We start from the raw sequence: 12450 nt of genomic DNA on the forward strand, positions 1-12450 counted from the left end.
TATATTCTGTAAATTGTGAGAGGAGATATGAATTCATGTCTGGTGTTCTCTGGCTTTGCTGAAGAGCTTAGCTGACTTGAAGTGTTGCAGTTAAAATATATTTAGACTCTTTTCCAGGTTGATGGGAAAGGCAAGGCCAACTTTCACTCTCAGATTCTCTATCAGTTCTTCAATAATTCCCTCTAGGTTTTTAAAACTGTAGATTAGCTGTTGTCGACTTCCCTCTAGTGGCCATGATATTGATAGTCCCCTTGAATTTGTTCTGTGAAGAGACCATGTGTGTGAAGGGAAGGGATCACTGCTGCAACCTGGCTCTCAAACCAAGGTTAATGATTTAAGGATCAAACTGAAGTAGAGAGGAGATTCAGCAGCTCTTGGAGGACAATGGAAGTAAAAAGCTTCTTTATTGTTCAAAGTAAAACCAATGGGACATATTTTTGTATTATTGTGCCTTTGAGCTGTACTGCCTGATTAAAATATATTTAGATAGGTGAGTTAGTCTTGTGGAAATCAGTAAACACAATCTTGTGTAAATATTTACAAGTCAAATGGTCACAAGCCACATGGTTAAAAAGTTATTCATACATGTGTAAGTCATACATAATTATGTATAGAAAGCATGTTGTTGTGTGTGTGTGGAGGTGTTGGACAGTGGTAGAGTATTGGGAGTTTAAAGTGAGAAACAGAATGGGAAATAAGATGCTGGCTATTAATTTATCACTTGAGATCTGGTAATGGCAGCTGCTGACCATTTTATTTGATAATTGCAGTGTGTCACTGGTTTGTTCACTCACTCTTTCTACACTCTTTCTACACATAGTAGTCAGCGTCCGTCCAGAATGGCTGGGTTTATCACCCCTTTAGGGCACCACTATGGCGCCGCTGGTAGAGGGCAACTTGAGAACATTCATGACAATGGCATGATGCAACCGGGGGACGGAGGTGCAACCTGTGAATACCACTATATTCTCTTAACTAACCCTGAATTTCGAAAAAAATAAAACAATTCCATACAAACCTCACTACTCCCATCACCCCCACCCAAAATACCACCCACTCCCCATTCCCATCCAACCTCTCTGACCTCTCCCTTTCTACATCATACATTTCACAACATAACATGGTCAACCGTTTCCTCTACTATAGTATACAGCCATTACACATTCCAGTACCATGTTTCCCTATCAATTTCAGAGGAATTCAATACCGTATAACCTGATCTCCTCCTACACAACATAACTTCCTAATTGTGTTCCCATGACACTAATCTCCAGTACTATAAAAATGTATTCCAACAATCTAACCCATGTTTCTGAATCAGTGTTTTAATTTTCCCTCTACACAACTGCACCTGTATATCAAAAATATAATTTCACATTTTTTTTCTGTATCTGCTGTATAATTTCATTAACTCTTGTATGAGACAGAATCCAACAGAACTGAGATTCAGTACCATTTCTTTGTAAGTCCAACATCTGCATCATTATTTCTGACCATAAATCCTGACCTTCTGGCTTTCCAGATCTTAACTCAGATAGTTTATCAAATCAATCAATCAATCAATCAATCAATTTTATTTTATATAGCCCTTCGTACATCAGCTAATATCTCGAAGTGCTGTACAGAAACCCAGCCTAAAACCCCAAACAGCTAGTAATGCAGGTGTAGAAGCACGGTGGCTAGGAAAAACTCCCTAGAAAGGCCAAAACATAGGAAGAAACCTAGAGAGGAACCAGGCTATGAGGGGTGGCCAGTCCTCTTCTGGCTGTGCCGGGTGGAGATTATAACAGAACTATGCCAAGATGTTCAAAAATGTTCATAAGTGACAAGCATGGTCAAATAATAATCATGAATAATTTTCAGTTGGCTTTTCATAGCTGATCATTAAGAGTTGAAAAACAACAGGTCTGGGACAGGTGGCGGTTCCATAACCGCAGGCAGAACAGCTGAAACTGGAATAGCAGCAAGGCCAGGCGGACTGGGGACAGCAAGGAGTCACCACGGGCGGCAGTCCCGACGCATGGTCCCAGGGCCCAGGTCCTCCGAGAGAAAGAAAGAGAGAAGGAGAAAATTAGAGAGAGCCAAGATTTTCAAAATGTTCATAAATGACAAGCATGGTCAAATAATAATCAGGAATAAATCTCAGTTGGCTTTTCATAGCCGATCATTAAGAGTTGAAAACAGCAGGTCTGGGACAGGTAGGGGTTCCATAACCGCAGGCAGAACAGTTGAAACTGGAATAGCAGCAAGGCCAGGCAGACTGGGGACAGCAAGGAGTCACCACGGCCGGTAGTCCCGACGTATGGTCCTAGGGCTCAGGTCCTCCGAGAGAAAGAAAGAGAGAAGGAGAAAATTAGAGAGAGCCAAGATTTTCAAAATGTTCATAAATGACAAGCATGGTCAAATAATAATCAGGCATAAATCTCAGTTGGCTTTTCATAGCCGATCATTAAGAGTTGAAAACAGCAGGTCTGGGACAGGTAGGGGTTTCGTAACCGCAGGCAGAACAGTTGAAACTGGAATAGCAGCAAGGCCAGGCGGACTGGGGACAGCAAGGTGTCAGCATGCCCGGTAGTCCTGACGTATGGTCCTAGGGCTCAGGTTCTCAGAGAGAAAGAGAGAACGAGAGAATTAGAGAGAGCATACTTAAATTCACACAGGACACTGGATAAGACAGGAGAAGTACTCCAGGTATAACCAACTGACCCTAGCCCCCCGACACATAAACTACTGCAGCATAAATACTGGAGGCTGAGACAGGAGCGGTCAGGAGACACTGTGGCCCCATCCGAAGAAACCCCCGGACAGGGCCAAACAGGAAGGATATAACCCCACCCACTTTGCCAAAGCACAGCCCCCGCACCACTAGAGGGAAATCCTCAACCACCAACTTACAATCCTGAGACAAGGCCGAGTATAGCCCACAAAGGTCTCCACCACAGCACAAACCAAGGGGGGGCGCCAACCCAGACAGGAAGATCACGTCAGTAACTCAACCCACTCAAGTGACGCACCTCTCCTAGGGACGGCATGAAAGAGCACCAGCAAGCCAGTGACTCAGCCCCTGTAACAGGGTTAGAGGCAGAGAATCCCAGTGGAGAGAGGGGAACCGGCCTGGCAGAGACAGCAAGGGCGGTTCGTTGCTCCAGAGCCTTTCCGTTCACCTTCACACTCCTGGGCCAGACTACACTCAATCATATGACCTACTGAAGAGATAAGTCTTCAGTAAAGACTTAAAGGTTGAGACCGAGTCTGCGTCTCTCACATGGGTAGGCAGACTGTTCCATAAAAATGGAGATCTATAGGAGAAAGCCCTGCCTCCCGCTGTTTGCTTAGAAATTCTAGGGACAATTAGGAGGCCTGCGTCTTGTGACCGTAGCGTACGTATTGGTATGTACGGCAGGACCAACTCGGAAAGATAGGTAGGAGCAAGCCCATGTAACGCTTTATAGGTTAACAGTAAAACCTTGAAATCAGCCCTTGCCTTAACAGGAAGCCAGTGTAGGGAAGCTAGCACTGGAGTAATATGATCAAATTTCTTGGTTCTAGTCATGATTCTAGCAGCCGTATTTAGCACTAACTGAAGTTTATTTAGTGCTTTATCCGGGTAGCCGGAAAGTAAAGCATTGCAGTAGTCTAACCTAGAAGTAACAAATGCATGGATTAATTTTTCTGCATCATTTTTGGACAGAAAATTTCTGATTTTTGCAATGTTACGTAGATGGAAAAAAGCTGTCCTTGAAACAGTCTTGATATGTTCGTCAAAAGAGAGATCAGGGTCAAGAGTAACGCCGAGGTCCTTCACAGTTTTATTTGAGACGACTTTACAACCATCGAGATGAATTGTCAGATTTAACAGAAGATCTCTTTGTTTCTTGGGACCTAGAACAAGCATCTCTGTTTTGTCCGAGTTTAAAAGTAGAAAGTTTTCAGCCATCCACTTCCTTATGTCTGAAACACAGGCTTCTAGCGAGGGCAATTTTGGGGCTTCACCATGTTTCATTGAAATGTACAGCTGTGTGTCATCCGCATAGCAGTGAAAGTTAACATTATGTTTTCGAATAACATCCCCAAGAGGTAAAATATATAGTGAAAACAATAGTGGTCCTAAAACGGAACCTTGAGGAACACCGAAATGTACAGTTGATTTGTCAGAGGACAGACCATTCACAGAGACAAACTGATATCTTTCCGACAGGTAAGATCTAAACCAGGCCAGAACTTGTCCGTGTAGACCAATTTGGGTTTCCAGTCTCTCCAAAAGAATGTGGTGATCGATGGTGTCAAAGGCAGCACTAAGGTCTAGTAGCACGAGGACAGATGCAGAGCCTCGGTCTGACGCCATTAAAAGGTCATTTACCACCTTCACAAGTGCAGTCTCAGTGCTATGATGGGGTCTAAAACCAGACTGAAGCATTTCGTATACATTGTTTGTCTTCAGAAAGGCAGTGAGTTGCTGCGCAACAGCTTTTTCTAAAATTTTTGAGAGGAATGGAAGATTCGATATAGGCCGATAGTTTTTTATATTTATATCAAATGTCCACTAGAGGGTGACCTTGTATGTTATATTGTGTTCAAACACTGACTTGCAATACTATAAAATAGACATTGCATGTATTTACTCAGTTGAGCATTTTGGAGGTAGTCTGGTGATAGTGATAGTGAGATAGTGTAGCGTTCCAGAGATAGTGTAGCCAGAGATAGTGTAGCGTTCCACCTACTTGACCAGGTCATATTGGATCTTACTACACCTGCTACAGTGCTGCTTGATACTACTGTATACTAACTTGGTATTTTCACCACATAGGAATGGCCCACAGTCTTTAAGAATATCAAAACTTTTAAATCATGGGACTTTACTCTTATGACCTCATGGGTTTCATAAATCCAAGAAATGTTCATTGTCCACACTATGCAGGTAAGGTAAATTTAGGTAAATAGGTAAACTAGGTAAATTTAATTCATTTATTTGGACAATGTACAATTAAAACAGTCATCTGAAAGGACATTTTAAGCCTTGTCGCCGATATATCACATCTTGTGTAAACTTGATGGTCTTTCAGATTCATTACATTTTGTGGACATCATTGAGCCCAATAATGGGCACTGAGTTTAGTCAGCATTTATCACAAAGAACTGTATAGAAATGGAGGCAAGATGTCAGCAGTTACAAAACATAGGAAATCAACTGAACAAAATCAATTCTGAGTAGGAATACAGAGAGACAAGCTGTGAATCACAAGCAATGTTTAACACAGGATATATCTTCCTTATCATCATGGAGAACAACTGATGCATGTATGTACTCAAACTACAGTTCACAATGACAAGGGCTTTAGTGTAAGAGCTCTGCTTGAAGCTTTAGTTAATGTGGAATTGCACGTAGGTAGGTAACAAATGGATTATAATTCATAATCAGGAAGAGCTCCCAGAACCAAGCTGTGATTTTATCGACCATGAGAGAAAAAAACATTTGGCTTAAAAGACAGCAATATAGTTTAAATTAAACTTTGCCAACAGTCTCACTCGGTACTGCAGTTCTCTAACTTTCACTGCTGCTTTCGGTCCAACTGCAGCTCCTACTAACCCAACTACTACTGCCCCTATTGGACCTGCTACTCCCCCCACTAATACCCCTGCTATCCCCCCCAGAACAGTGATTGTGTAGAAAGTTTTGCTAAATGTTTTAATATTTTTTTCATAAAATGTTTGCTTATGATTATTTCCTGTTAATTGATCTACTTTGTCTAAAAGCTCCTTGACCTGGCCTGCATTGTCTGTATCATTATTGTTGAACACATGGTAACGTCCTCCACATTTCTGAACCAGTTTCTCTAGGTTTTGGTCCACTCTGATAAATTGATCTATAGTATTGTTCTTCAGTTTGTCTCCATAACTAAAGAGCACTATGGTATATTTACTGACAGAGGGACTTAACATCTTCTCCAGTGTGTCCATCACTCTCTTCTCTTGCTCTGTGAAGCAGCCCAGCTGAATGACCAGTAGGAAGGCGTGGGGACCTGGTGTAGAGAGACAAAGACCTCTCCATTTCTTTTTGGACTTCCTCTTCAGAGAGGTCACTGTTGAGCAGACCTGGAGTGTTCACCACCATCACTCTCCTCCCATACAGCTCTCTCTCTCTTTGCTCTCACTCTTCAGGGTCAGTGGCGTGACACTGACCCCAGATTCAAACACTTCTTGGCCCATGATGGTGTTTCCTGCTGTACTTTTCCCCACTCTGTTCAGGCCAACCAACACCAGTCTCAGGTCATGGCCAACATCAGCTACTAAAATAAAGAGTCAGATGAGAGAAGTGTGTATATATACAAACTATATATCCTCTATTTTATGCAAGATGTCTCATGAAGCAACTATTTTTCAAGTGAGTTTTGGCCAATACAGTATTTAGAACACTATTGTACAGTTAGTGTGTCAGTAAGTATGTAAAATAAGAAGTATAAAACCGCCTACTTAACATTTTAACAACTACTAGTGAACATTACGAAATCAACGTTAGTTGTCATTGTAATTCTATGTATTTGATACTGAGCGTATTAGTGTCTGGGTTATGCAGTAAGTAGTACTGTATGTATTTTATTTTCTTGTATCAACAACAAAAAACAAACACATTAAATAATGCATATATAATTTTTTAAACATTTGAGTCATTTAGCAGACACTCTTATCTAGAGCGACATACAGGAGCCGTTAGAGTTAAGTGCCTTGCTCAAGGGCACATTGACAGGGATTCAAACCAGCGACCTTTCAGTTACTGGTCCATTCTCAGTTACACATTCTCATTGTTTAATGCATTTTTTATTTTGAAGTAGCAACCAAGCTACTCCAGCTCCAAGTCCTACGACTCCCCCTGCTACTGCACCCACTGAACCGGCTACAACCCCTCTCACTGCTCCTAACAGAGCTGAGGCGAGTACACTGTGGGGACTACCAATACACCTGTAATGAATGTGTTACTTGCCTCAGCTTTCTTTCTAGCTTCTCTTTCCTGAGACTGTTTCAGTTTTTCTTCAGCTTCCTTCAGAGCCTCTCCTTTAAGTGTTTTCTTCACTTCCTCCATCTCTCTGCGTCTCTGATCTTCATTCTCTCTCAGGATCCTCTTTTTCTCCTTTTCAATCTCTCTCAGCCTTTTGAAACATCTCAGTGGTGTAGAAGTTTCCTCCATTCCATTTGACAATTATTCTTATCTTCTCAAGCAGCTCAGTAACCTGAGAGAGATTTTTGCATTTGTTGTCTTCATTGTTGTTGAAGACATGATATCCCCCATTAAATTGCTGGACAAAAGCAGGAAGATCTTTGTTCCTGTGCAACAAAAACTTCAATTGTTTTTGTCTCCTTTCCCCTTTCGCCTCCAGTTGATCTCCATGAGTGAAGAGCACAATTGTATAGTTTGCTGACTGTTTTCCAAAAGTTTTCTGAAGGAGCTCCACTGTGTCCTTCTCTTCCAGTGTGAATCTTCCCACCTGGAGCACTACCAGAAACACATGGGGACCAGGAGCAGAGAGGTAGATGCACCTCTTGATCTCCAGCAGTATCTCATCTTGAGTATAGTTGGTGTCAAACAAGCCTGGGGTATCAATAACAGCTACACTTTGTCCATCTACTTCTCCCCTGTTCTTCTCACACTTGCTTGTCACAAAGGAGGGAGATAAATGTGAATCAAAAGCATCTCTTCCTAGGATGGTGTTTCCTGCTGAACTCTTTCCAACTCCAGTCTTCCCCACCAGAACAATCCTCAGCTCCTCCATTGGTCTCTGTCCTGTGGGATGATCAAGATACATTTTTTAGAGGCCAAATGTAGTACTCATTTTGTTCAGTGCAAAAATGTTTAGCTAGCCATTGTTGAAATTGTAGCTGAAAGTCTCTATGAGATACATTGACATAAAGTCATTATGAAATACATTGATATACAGTCATTATGAATTACAGTCAATGTGAAATACTATTGGATAAAATCACTCTATTAAATTGATGTTAACCAATAGGCTTAAGTTAAATTTAAATACGCAAAAACAGTACAAACTTAGCAAACCACATTTTTCTTCTTAACATACCCAAGGGTAACTCCCTGCGGAACACTTTGTGCTGTATCAGTCTGCATTCTGCTCATCTTTACAAACATAGGTATACCATCATTTAATGTAAAATGTATAGCTACTTTATGCATCGGCTAATTATGTGTGTCCCATAAATATGACTTTTTCAAAGGAAGCCTATAGAATTTCATATAACATTCAGTTGGTGAAGTCAGTGGTAGGCCATGTGAACTGCTGTAAAAGCATGGTCTACTCCATTCTCTAAGGTATTCTACAACAATAATACTCTTACACTGCGACAATGTTGACAAAAGTGTACACTACTGTGAAGATTCAGCCTCAGTTGTAGGCCTATAAAAAATGTTTTATCTTGCTGCATCTAAAAATAAGCGAAATCTCCTCATTGGATATTTAAGATATTGTGAAAAACATTTCTTACAGTTGAAACACTAGTAACGCTAGCCGTTCAACTCTGCCAAATTATTGTAATGTAGCCAGAGGTCATGTTTTTACCTTGAAACTGTTGTTGAAGTTGGCCAATTTTGTCCTCAGGAAAATGTCATCCATGTAGATTACAATGAAGACATATCTGGTACAATCATCACGTTACTGAATTAATGTTATCAATCGTTTGATGGTACAATGTAGCCTATAGTCAACGTACATTTAAACACCAAGCGAGAAATACCTACAGCAACCTTTGATAAAAATGGAAGTTCTGGACTGCACGGCGCAATATGTAGAAATCGCTCTGCCATTGCCTGGTTGCTAAAATTATCTTTGTTCGCTTTATTTCAGTTTATGTGATAAAAATGAATTTATAGTGAAGAGAATAATTGCGCAATCTAAATAGCTGTTAAATATGTTTTCAATAACCAAAAATATCATATTTTAAACTGTTTTAAAGAAGCGAAAGTAAAAATGAAACGACGGGAAGCATAGAAATAGCGCAAATAGAACACATCCACCGTTTATCAGTCTTGTTTTCATGCGAATAACAGAACTATAATTTACTATAACTATGTGAATTTGGTTGGGTCTCCCACAATATTAAAGGTGCACTCTGCATTAGTAACTCCTGTTCAGTGGTCATTTCAATAAATTATTCACACCAAATGATTATTGACAAATAAAACTTGTCTCATGAGCTGTATAAGCTTGAATATAACTGCTTCATGAACGTGAGTCAGAAAAACGTCAGTTTTATAACGTTGTTTTACTCCATTGTTTGTAATTAAAATCTTTGTAAACTAAAACATTTATAGCTAGCCAGAACATATTTTTTAAACTATCATGTTGATTTCATGGACTTCCAGTCCTCGCATCTATAGCATATTTATGGGTTTAAGGATGATTACATTTTTCCAGCCCCGCCCTGCTTTATAGCATAAAAAAAGCGGTTGGGCTGCCGTTAGGCTGGAAGACAAATCACAGGTTGTGTTGCTTTCATGCTCATCTCAAACTGTACTAGAGCTATGCACAATGGGTGTTGTGGATTGCTTACTTTTGGGTGAATAACCCCCCACGCGTTTTCAAAGTACAAAACAACATTTTGAAAAGTCACTAGACTCCATACCGTGTTTATTTTCCTCCAACTCACTTTGATGTATAACAAAAAAACATTTTTTTAAAGACAAGTCCATCTCAACTACCTCGTACCCCTGCACATTGAATCGGTACTCCTTTTTATTTCCTCGTTATAGTTTTTATTGTCACGACTTACGCCGAAGTTGGTTCCTGTCCTTGTTCTGGCGGCGCTCGGCGTCGCCGGTCTTCTAGCCATCATTGATCCACTTTTCATTTTCCATTTGTTTTGTCTTGTCTTCCCACACAACTGGTTTCAATTCCATCATTACATGTTGTGTATTTAACCCTCTGTTCCCCCCCATGTCCTTGTCCGGAATTGTTTATTGTAAGTGCTTGTGCACGTTATGCTGGTGTGCAACGGGGTTTTTACCCATTGTATTGATTATTTCTGTTTACGGTATTTTATTAAACTATGCCGTTATAACACAGTTTTTGCTCTCCTGCACCTGACTTATCTGCCGCCAGTACGGACCCCTTACATTTATTGTGTTACTTTCTTTTTTTGTATGCCTATATTTGTCTTACTTTTTTTAACTTGCACTGTTGGGAATGGGCTCATAAATACGCATTTCACTGTAGTCTACAGTACACCTGTTGTATTGGGCGCATGTGACCAATACATGTGATTTGATTCGATTCATGTTCATTTTGATCTGTTGGATTGCATATCATTTTGGAACCACAAGAATTAAACATTTCAAAGGTAATAAATAACTTAGTCCTACAGTCCCTTACTAAATTAGAATTATACTTACCAGGTGTTCATCTACCCATTAATTTAGTCACTGATCATTAGTTAAAAACATTTTTCTAAACATATAATAGCCTGCATTCATGTTAGAAATCTCAAATATTATAATCCATCTGCAATATGAGCTCTTGCTCTGGTTGACTGTGCAACTGCCTGGGTATACGGCCAAATACACTGACAGAAGGCTCCACCTTCTGTGGGTTTTGAGATTTGTCTTAGTGTTGTCTTTAGCAATATGTTGATGCATAATTGTTAATTATATTTGTCACGTTCTGACCTTAGTTTATTTTTATGTCTTTGTGTTAGGTTGGTCAGGGCGTGAGTTGGGGTGGGTAGTCTATGTTCTATGTCTATGTATTTCTATGTCTGGCCTGATATGGTTCTCAATCAGAGGCAGCTGTCGATCGTTGTCTCTGATTGAGAATCATATTTAGGTAGCCTGTTTCCCCATTTTGGTTGTGGGTGTTTGTTTCCTGTTTTTGTGTTTTGTGTCACCATTCAGGACTGTTTCGGTTTTCGTTATCATTCACTTTGTTATGTTTGTATTTTGTAGTGTTCGGTTATTATTAAAATATGACGAACACTTACGACGCTGCATATTGGTCCGATCCTTCATACTCCTCAGACGAAGAGGACGAGAATCGTTACAATATTACAGCGAGCTCAAGCAGAAATGAGAGAAGAGCCAGCATGATCTCTCCTTTAGAATGTAAGTTAGGCCTAGTTTGATAAAAAAAAATATAGGTGTTAATTAACACACTGTGGCAAACCTCTTCAAGGTTATAAGCGTTTGTCACAAATTAAGTGGGAAGCTGTCACCAAATTACCCCAGAATGAGAGTTCTTTCGAACAGGACAGTACCTGTGTGTTTGTTTCTCCGTCATGGTCCACCCAGGTCGTAGGCAAGGTCAAGGATAGCAGGGTTCGGTACACGAATCGGGTTCTCGGTATGTCCAGGTCCAAACGCCAACAGGTAAGTCCAAAACAGTCCAGCTCATACACGGTAAATCCAGCCAATATCTATTGTCTCTTTCTCTACGGTTCATAGATCCTTCCACCCCTCTCTCTCTCTTCCTGGTTTTCCTTGACCCTTTATCTGTGTGTCGGCTCCACCTTCTGTGGGTTCCCCTTGCTTCTGGGACTTGTAGTTTTGGCAGTCGGCCATTTTGTGATCTGTAGTTCTGATCGGGGTGGCCATTTTAGTGATCGGGCAGAGCCCGTTTATTAGTTCTGCTCTCACATATCTGCCATTTATCACTCGACCCCCTTCTTTGCCACAACACACACACACAATAAGATACATTTGTTGGACCCACCTGGTTGGAGTGCATCGCTCTCTCCTCTCCTGGACCCCATGTCTTCCTGCTTGTTGTTGCTGTTGCTCTTGGTCATTTTACAGAAGAAGACCACACCGCTGTTGCAAGGATCAGGAACATCTTTGGAGAGGCAGCAGTGAGACATGGTCATGTTCACCTGTGGAGATTAAAATATATGAGAATTGAAGAGTTACAGCCATGGTGAAAGAGAAGAAGAATTTTACACCAATGACATGTACCAACAAGTGGAGAGAGCCATCCAGAGGAGAGGAAGAACTGAAACGAGGGAATGAAAATGAGCTAAAAGAGAAGGAAGACCTGGAGTCAGAATTAGAGCGAGCAATGAAGGCACTGGATCTGAAAGACTCTGATATACAAGAAAAACAGAAAGAGATAGATGACCTGCAGGGACAAGTGAAACGGATAAGAGAGGACAAAGACTTGATGAAAAAGAAGAAACAGAGAGTCAGAGAAAAGGCAGAAAAAGACTTTGACAAGACAAATATCATTGTTAAATTAGCTAGAAAATTTGCTGAACTTTGACCACACAATAATGTTCTACACAAACATGTTATAAAAGAGCAGAGCCTGTTGGCATGGTGTCATTATGAAGGTAATGATTGACTTCATAACTCTGTCCTTGGTGTGGGCAGCCATGTTATGCTTTGGCAGCCATTTTACTATAAATTATATTGGACAAATCCAACAGCAGCCAGTATTTGAACACTTATGTTTCACATTA

At 40.6% G+C, this 12450-nt stretch overlaps 1 pseudogene; it reads right to left on the reverse strand.

Moving 5' to 3' along the window:
• Positions 1 to 6644: 6644 nt before the first annotated feature.
• LOC120034642 lies at positions 6645 to 11306 on the reverse strand (annotated as a pseudogene).
• Positions 11307 to 12450: the final 1144 nt, after the last annotated feature.

Source organism: Salvelinus namaycush, chromosome 42, assembly GCF_016432855.1.
Source record: "Salvelinus namaycush isolate Seneca chromosome 42, SaNama_1.0, whole genome shotgun sequence".
Taxonomy (NCBI): domain Eukaryota; kingdom Metazoa; phylum Chordata; class Actinopteri; order Salmoniformes; family Salmonidae; genus Salvelinus; species Salvelinus namaycush.